The sequence below is a fragment of the Miscanthus floridulus genome, chromosome 4 (assembly GCF_019320115.1).
Source record: "Miscanthus floridulus cultivar M001 chromosome 4, ASM1932011v1, whole genome shotgun sequence".
NCBI lineage: Eukaryota > Viridiplantae > Streptophyta > Magnoliopsida > Poales > Poaceae > Miscanthus > Miscanthus floridulus.
The window spans coordinates 118,497,670-118,507,228 of NC_089583.1; the positions used below are offsets into that span (position 1 = coordinate 118,497,670).

Here is a 9,559-nt window from a genome sequence, read left to right on the forward strand (position 1 = left end):
GCTTTATGCATAATAACCACTTATTAGTTGTGCAAAATAAATAAATTTTATTCTTCAGGGTAATAAATCCTATCGAAGGATTATGGGGATAAATAAGTTAATATTCAATATCTTCTAGATAGTGTATCAAACTTATACTCTAGTTTGAATACTAGATTTTGATTGTACCACTAAATAGTAAATTCAGTCTTGCATTTGCCATTTAGAGGATAATTCAACCATTATTCTTATACCTTCTATGGTATTTAGAGGATATCAACACTTTATTGCTAGCTTTATAATATACACTTTCTTAATTTTTTAATGATTCCTTATTTTCTTTCTCTCGGGTCTACATTCACTTCAGGGATTAATGGTGTTTTTTAAGAATTGACTGGTAAATCCTTCATGGATTAAATCCTTCAAGGATGTTCTTAATCTTAGTGAATAATATTTCTCTTCTATGAGATATATTCTCTACTACATGAGAGATTATTATGTGATATACACATTGAGATAGTGGTATTCACTACGAAGTCATTCGATGACTCTTTTCCTTTTAGGACATACTCTTTTTGATACTTTAATATTCATATAGAAATATATATTTTACCTTAGACTTCTTAATACTTAGTATGAGATTTAATTTTCATATGTTACGATTTATATTCTTCACAAACTATAAGGATTTTCATAATCCACTTACTAACTGCATATTTTATATTCATTCATTTCATTTGTCATAGATATAGCAGAACATTTATTTCTTATTAGTAGGAGATTCAACCTCAATTGCTTTCTTCATTGACCCGATATAATCGCTACAGACGATTTTGCCATGGACTTTGTTTTTTGGATCCGAGTTCTCATAAGAGAAACATTTGTAATTATAGAGGTAGCGTTGTCAGCAACTATTATTTTCTCTCAACACTCTTACAATGTGAAATTATTCTATCTCTTTGTCATTTCCCAAACAAGAGATAGTTTATTGTTTTACGTACCCAACACTATGATGTGCGCGCTTAGTGTGTTGGATTTCATCTTCATGATGATCCTCTTCATGAGGTGCTTAACCTTCTTCATGAGGTGTTCTCTTCATGAGAATGGAGGATTTTTATTTTATTTCTATTTAACAAGTATACAGTAAGCTAGAATCCACAGACGTCGCCGTAAATTTTAGCTTGATAGTATACAATATTTAGTTTACTACTAGTAAATACAACTTCTAGTTTATAACTTCAAGTTACTCCTCTTATTTTTAAAAATATCTGGCATATGCTCCGCTTCATGCTTCACAAGAGCATTAGTCAAACTATTGTTTGATTTAGTGCGTGATACTATTTATGTTTCAAGCTTCAAGGAATATTTTTCTCTTAAGACCATTTTCCTTCTATAGAAATAATATTTGACATTCAACATAGGCTTTCTCTCCCCCTAATGCCAATATTAGATTTTTAATAGCATACTTCAAAAGATATCTCCTATCATGGGCTTAAAATAATTCAAATTTATGTATCTCCGACTACACGTGGAGGCCCATCCATGTATGCTATGATAAAATTTTCTGAAAAATATTCACGCATACATTTAAATACGGGGGTTATTATACATTATATGCAGTGAGCTAGAATACATAAAGTGCAATAAAGAATATTCAATATTCCTACAAACTCAGGGATCTTCTCCCCCTGATATGCACATATCATAGTGAAGAAAACTATTTCATTGTCTAGCTTCTTTATTATTTAGCCAAAAAATGATCCAATTACTCATACATAAAAATGGACCATATACTTTAAATGTATAAAATACGCAACATTCAAATTCACATGGAATTTCTTCTAGAATTTTATAATTGCTATTAATGCAAAATTTTGCAAAATGCCTTTTCTTCGTAAATCCTAAATCATCATAAGTGTCTTGTCTATCAATTCAATTTTCAATATAATCCATCCCATTCAATTGGGTTATTTCTCTATTTAGTAAATTTCAATTTAAGCAACTCTCCCTGATCTTAAGCTACTTGACCCTAGACCAATTTATTGCTTATACATGCGATCCATTAAAAGCAAGATATTTTCTAGTTCAACTGGAACTATAAACATAGCATACTAGCTAGCCAATCTAATTATGAGGGAAGTGCAAGGTAGCTACTAGCTACAAATATAGCTGCTATGCTAATATTCATGCAGGAGTGGAGATAGTTATAGCTCGACAGGAGCACAACATAGTGATACACATTCTAGTGTAATGTGGAATATTAGTATTCAACCCAACGTAATAGATAACAACAAAATGCAAAGCTATAAGCTTGCTTGCAATTAGTGCAATGTAGAGACGTGGCTTGGACTTCAAGTCCTGATATATGCACTTAAAGATAGATTTAGGAAAGCTATGCCTATTAAATATGTATTACCCATATTTTTTATGCCTTTACCCAAAATTTCTTCCTCTTTTCATGCCATAATTACTTCAAGTAGTGATCTGCTACATGCATCATCTATGAATAATCATTTCTAATGTTCCATAGAATCCAATCATACTTCTAGTATTCATTAGTTATGGCATGAATTTTACATGTCAAGTGTACTATTCAGTGTACAACAACATATTCAGGGTAGGATATAGATTTCTAGGTTTCGGGCTAAAGTATTAAAACTTAGTTTTATGGATTATACTGTTTTTTTGGCTAAATTGGTCCTTCTAAGATCAGTTCATATGCCAGTATAGTCCAATTGTTCATTTACTTCTAGAAATTCAGTTTCCCTTCTACCTACATGGTAGTAGTGCACAAAGAACTATAACCTTCATAGTTAATTGAGGCTTCTTAGTGGATAAAATCATTGCAACAATTATTTAGATAGGCAAACTAGGCAATTTGTTTATATGTGAAACATATAAATTTATAATTCATTCCATGCAAGATTCACATATATTACTGCAAGTAAGAATTGCAACTAATAATATAAATGCTTCATATTAGTCTTCAAACTAATAAAGTAACCATTAACTCTTCTATGAGTTTACATAATCCACTTAATTTAATGGAAACTAAAACTTAAAGCACAACCACCACTCCTATCAATACTTCAGGATATAGTAATTTTAAAGACAAAACAAGTCTGTAAGCACATTATTTAAGTTCTTCTAGAGAAACCTTAAAAATTTGTTACCCATTCTTACATGTCTTAGCTTCTATGCTTGACATTTAGCAGCTTCACGCATGCTTTATTTCATAGTGGTGATATGTAATCATGATCCTTCTAGGAGTGTAACATATGCGAATCAAATATCCTAGTTCATAGAGCTGTCTAAAAATTCTAACTCAACTTCTATTTGAGTAATTTCTTATGATAAATTTAAATATTTCATGTATTACATTGCTCTTTGATTTTCTATATACAAGAGACATTTCTTCGAGAATATTCATCGATAAAATCTTATTTACCATCTTGTCTTCTATGACATTTAATACAAAGCTTTGAGCCATTGTATTTGTTTATAGAGCAGCATTATATCCCATATGGTCATATAGCTTGAAAATTCATTTTTCAATATTTTTGTCATTATGCAATCATAATGTAGGATATCTTTTAGAATTTCTCATTCAGGGAGTCCCATAAGGTCTTCGGGATTTAGCTTGGTCACATACTCGTTCTTTGAGAGTAATATAAGGAACTATAATGCTTAAGGTCAACTCCACTTCAGTGGTAGTAGAATATCCTACTAGGATTTAATAAATGACCATGTTATATAATTTTGTCATTTAGGACAAATCCAGGATATTTCTTCTTCACGAAGGTATTCATATATTATTATTACTGGAATCATCATGTGCATATGAGTTTACTGCATGTAAACAAGTGGCAAAGTGCAAAAAGATAGCGGATGGTTATACAAAATACTCTTAGAAGCATCCTAACATTTTTCAGGATTATGGTATATGCAAATTTTCAGAATTAATACCAACCATTCATTCGTCCCAAAAATTCATTATACTAGGAAAACAAATATGAGCCTCTCAAAGGTGATAAGTCTAAGGTTTGCAGGATTTATAGAGAGCTCATATGCCTTATACCATGTTTCTAGTGTAATTCTTCAAAAATTTATTATTGCTATTACATGGTATATATATTTCATAATGTGTGATGTGTGATAAATAAATGCATTCAAAAGAGCATACAAATATCAATAGGAGACATATAAATGTATTCGAACGAAAATGTATTACCTAAAAATGCCTACACATAATTTTCTTCAGGAAAATCAAGTTTTTCTATAGGCTTATTTGCTTATTATGCGAACCACAATATTCTTTGAAAAATTGTATTGTTTTCTTCTGGTCCAGCAAAAATTCTTAATTTAACTGAAACTGTTCTTGGTTCCCTCTAGTTCATAGGCCTGCTCGGCCTGCCAGCCAGGATGTCACAATACGGGCCATGAGCTACGGCTCTGCTGCAGGCTGGCGGAATAGTTGTTGTGCCACGCTGAATTGGCAGCCATGCGGTGGCTGTTGTAGTGCCAGTAGGGACTCGGATTTATATGCGAGGCACATAGAGTGAGCGAACACATTACACATGCGAGGCGGTGCTCCAATACAGTCGCTTCGAGGCTGAGCCGGCAATGTACGTGTAGCCACGGTTTTCATGCCTTGTGTATTGCAAAGGGTTGTTGCTGACCAATGCGAGGAAAAGTAGCTGGCTGCGAGCCGCGTGTGGGTGGACAAGTAAGCGACCGGCGTTAAGGCCGGAAGAGCTGGTGGCTAGCTGCAGGTTAGGGTACGGTGACAGCGGCATGCAGGCCGCTTGAGCGGCGACCTACGTCGTGTGGACCACAACCGAGCGCACGACGCCGGACGCCAGTAGCAGATTGATGGCCACATTCGGGTCGCATGCAGCTGGCGACGGCGAGCTGATCCCTTGCGTGTGCTGGCACGCGAGCTACAGGCTATTGTTCTGTGTCTCACCGGTAAGGTGCAGCGTTCGGTAAGTACAGGCGGAGATCGCAGATGGGAGCGAGCGTGCTGCTGGCTGGCTTGCATGCAGGCTGCATGGTCACGTGCTCATGCTTGAACTTGACACACGTCGAGGCTCTGTTGTGCGTTGTGGTTTCCCCATTAATAAACCCTAGATTTAGCACATGCACAATCGTAGGTGCTAAATACACAATATGTGTATATGTATTGTGTATATGCATGTGTATTTCAAGTACAAACCTATACGTACTGCGCGTACCGTAAAATTGATTACCCAACTCGATGGCTAGGAATAAACGCAATCTGCGAGATGCGATTCTTTCATACCTCATACAGGATGCCAATTTAATCTACCTCACATGCCGCGTAGGGCAATGGTTAGTAAATACATACCGCGTAGGGCGTTTGGCATTGTCGTAGAGCTGCTTGCTTGATGACGACAGTGCGTGTCGATGCAATGCAGATTAGATGCAGGTAGAGGTTGCAGATCCGTTCCGCTAACAACGTCAAGATGTCAACGTCGTCGTCGAAGTAGTCGCAGCGAGACATTGGTACGAGTGTCAATGTCGACAATCGGCGGCGACTTCAATGACGATGTCAACGTAGAGCTTGTCGTGCTGATAACGTGTTATAAAACATGTTGCCAGCAGTTAGGACATTTCCCTCTCCGTCTCTCATGATCAATATAGTAGACACAAGAGATAGGGAGACTATTCTTTATTTCTCTGAATATTGATGATTACAACATAGAGCTCCCACATATATATAGTTCTGTCAGGGTCTAAGAGTTTTGGTAAGAGCCCACATACAAATGGACTAGGATCAGGATTTCTTTTTCTCCTTTCCTTTTAGGATAGAGTCCGTATGTTTTATAACAAGTATTAGGTACAGATACAGATTTTAGAAGATGGCTAAATCATGGATATTAAAATCTATTTTTGGCTAATCTCTTGGAGTGCCTATATAGGCGTTGCTGACTCTTATATCTAAGCAGGCCTCGAGGCCCATAACAGTTGCAGCCCATGATAAAGGTTTTTGATTCTCCTAAAAAAATATCTACTTCCTGGGGATTTTTGTGTTGATAAATACTTCCTGGGGAATTTATTCGTTTATTCTATTAATGGATGTTTGGTTTGAGAAAACATTTCATCTAAAATCGAATGATCCATCATGGACCATCCTATGAATTTTGGGGGAGAAACCTATTGCTCAACCTTAAGCTAATCACGAGCACGTGAGGAGCATGGAGCAAGGAGTGAGGTGTGACAGGTCGTTCCATTCAACTCTCCAAGTAACCAAACAAAGATATAAATAGTAATAAGATGTGCTAACAGGGCCACCTTTTACCTCTATGGCTCTAACCAAACGCCCTGTAGCAAACACGTAAGTCAGGCAAAATGGTGGAAACAGGCCAAAAATCATCTTACAACGCTGCCGCACTAGTGATCGTTTTTTCCCCCTGTCAGTCCGGTTCGTTAGCTTCAACATTATCTATCATCCGTGACAAAGTCCCAGAAGGCGGCACCGTTCCAAGCATCTGGTCCATATATACATGCATGGCAAAAGGCCCAAATAACTAGACGCCTGCTCTGTTGTCTAATGCGACGACCCTGGGAGGTCAAATTTTCGTTTTCCCTTGATGCTGCCGTTTTACACAACGCATTACCCAAACACAAACAAGCATTTCTGTATGGGAACTTTTCGCTATGGCAAGAAAACATCAATCAAGGAAGGCATATATCCTGTTCTACCAAAACATGTAGTATAGTGGCGTGCTGCAGAAACGTGCGACGCACCGTCTTGGCCACTCACCAGGATATGGGCTCGAACGGTGCGACCGTGCGAACACTGCCACCGAGTTGTGCCCACCAAATCCAAACGAATTGGAGATACCTACATGCCAGAGGGAAGAATTATTCATCATCACTAACAGTACCAGGGTTCAGGGAGGGATCGATTCAGTTCTGTACGTATGTATTGACGGTTCGCCACTCACCGACGTGCACCTCGTGCCGCTGTTTCACCCCACTCACCGTGTCAAATTCTCCAACTGCCGGCTCAGGATTCTGCAGCCGACAGAGCAAAGCAAAAGTGCTACATATCACGTACAAACATCACATTGCTTGTATATAATATAATAACAAGTCAACAAGATAGAAATTCATTCAACGCTGGATCTAGTTTCTCGCAGGATCAGTAACTTTGAAGACGTAAATTTACTAAACTCGTTGCAAACTTACAAATTGGTTTATAGTCGGATGCACCCAGCCGGTGGTTATGGCTTTGACGGTAGCAATGGCTTCCAGCCCGCCGGCTACGCCAAGGCAATGCCCGATCATGGACTGCGAGAGGAAGACACCGACACAGACATCAGTTGCGCCATCATGCACGGACCTCAAGCCAAATTGTTGCAGCAAAAACAGATAATCATCATGTGCAACCGTGCACCTTGGTCGCGTTCATTTTGATCTGGGACGGGTTCTGCCAGGTCCCCGGCAAGCGAGGAGGTCGCGTGAGCGTTCACGTAGTTCACCTGCAGCGCATGCAGATTCAGTGGATGGATCATCACCCACCTTTCACAACAATGCAATGGGCGAAGCATTTCGGCAGGCACCCTATTACCTCCTCCGGCGCCACGCCGGCGTCTTCCAGGCTCCGCCTGATGCACGCCGCCGCGGCACGGCCGTCGGGCCTCGGGTCCATCAGGTGGTGAGCGTCGCAGCTCGCCGCACCACCCAGGTACTCCGCGAGTATCGGGGCGCCGCGCCGCCTCGCGTGGTCGAGGCTCTCCATGACCTGACAACCAAAGCATCATCCATCCTCGTCATCAGCTTGCAGCGTGGCACGAGCCGCACGCACGGCACGACGAAACATTAGCGGCGAGCACAGACGCACGCACACGTTCCCTCGAGAGCGCGGCGGCGGCGCGCACGTACCAGTATCCCGGCGCCTTCGCCCAAGATGAAGCCGTCGTGGTTCCTGTCCCACGGCCAGGAGGCCGCGCCGGGGTCGCCGTTCCGCCGCGACAGTGCCCGCAGGGCCGCGAACCCGCCGAGGCGACCATGACGTCCGCGCGGCCCAGCCGGATCTGGTCGGCCGCGCTGTGGAGGCAGTGGTTGGACGTGGCGCAGGCCGTGGAGATGGAGTAGTTAGGGCCAAGGAAGCCGATCCCGGCGTCAATGGAGACCAGCGCCGACGCCGCGTTGGGCATCGCGAACGGGATGGTGCAGGGGGAGACTCCCCTTGGCCCCTTCCTCACGAGGTCCTCCACCCCGGCCGAGAATGTCGTAGCGCCGCTGTTGCCGGAGCCCACGACCACGCTGTCGCGTTCCTTGTCGATCTGCGGGCCGCTGCGATGGTTAGAATAGATTGGTCGGGTCGGCAAAGCGGTGAGCGAACCGCGTGCATGGCGTGTGATCGGCCGACCTTGTACATCGCTCTGGAGATGAGGGCGGGCCCGGCGGACGCGAGGGCCTTCCTGGCGGCGACGAGGGCGTAGCGCTGGCAGTCGTCGAGGTAGCGGTCGCTCTCGCCGTCGATGTGGCCCTCGCAGGAGAAGCCGCGGATCTGAGCGGCGAAGCGGGTGGGGAACCCGGAGGCGTCGAGGCCCCGCTGCTCCCGGCCCCGCTGCTCCCGGCGAGGAGGCGGTCGTAGTACGCGCCCACGTCGTTGCCGAACACCGACACCACGCCCATCCCTGTGATCACCACCCGCTTCTTCGGGTCCGACTCCCGCCGTGGCGCCCGCGCCATCGACACCGAGACGCGGCGGGGCAGAGGTTGCGTGCGCGGTGGCAGGTCGGCCGCCGCCGCCGCTGCCACGGCCATGGCGTCGGGGAGTACGAGGGTTTGCATGGCTGCGGCGGTCGGGAGGTTTTGGGTGCACGCACGACCGAGCGGAATCAGGTGAATTGCACACGTATATGCGCCGTTAACTGGACTCTGGTCCCACCGGAAGGAATGAAGAATCAATCAATGAACCAAATAAAAATTTCCCAAGTGATCGAGAATTCGTCTTTCTTTACCAATCCTAAGTTGAGCTGATTGCAGTACCGTGCTCAATGTGGCACTAACTGAAAAAAAAGGAATGATTATGAGAAGCAAGATAAGAAGGTCTCTACTGCAGATTGTATCTATTTTAAGAATGGAAAAAGTTAAAGGATTGTAGTTTATACAGAAGGATCCAAGACTAATCAAAATAGTGGCGTGGATCCAATTTTTTATATTTAGAAGAGTTTCACTCCCCAAATCCAAACAAATCCACCTTTCCCTTTTTTTTTCCTACTGCAAGTTAAAGGATTGTAGTTTATAGAGAAAACTACCAACAGCCTGTTCGGTTGGCTGGTTCGTATCGTTGCTGGTTCGTGAAGAAGTACTGCTGGCTGGTTTGTGTGAGAGAAAAATACTGTTCCGGCTGAAAATTTACGATCGTTTACGACAAGCCACAGCCAAACGAACAGGCTGCGAGATGCCGCCCCCGCCCATCGCCGCGCCGGTCCCCGGCATTCCCGGCCCTTGCCGCCCACCCCTGTCGTGGGCGCCCCGGTGCTCCGTGCATCATCTTGGTAGTTTTCCTCGTCGGTGCTCTGTGCAGCATCCTGTTAGG

General features: G+C 42.9%; 1 pseudogene; it reads right to left on the minus strand.

Annotated features, from left to right (window-relative positions):
- Positions 1 to 6,421: 6,421 nt before the first annotated feature.
- Positions 6,422 to 8,808, minus strand: LOC136552852 (3-oxoacyl-[acyl-carrier-protein] synthase I, chloroplastic-like; annotated as a pseudogene).
- Positions 8,809 to 9,559: the final 751 nt, after the last annotated feature.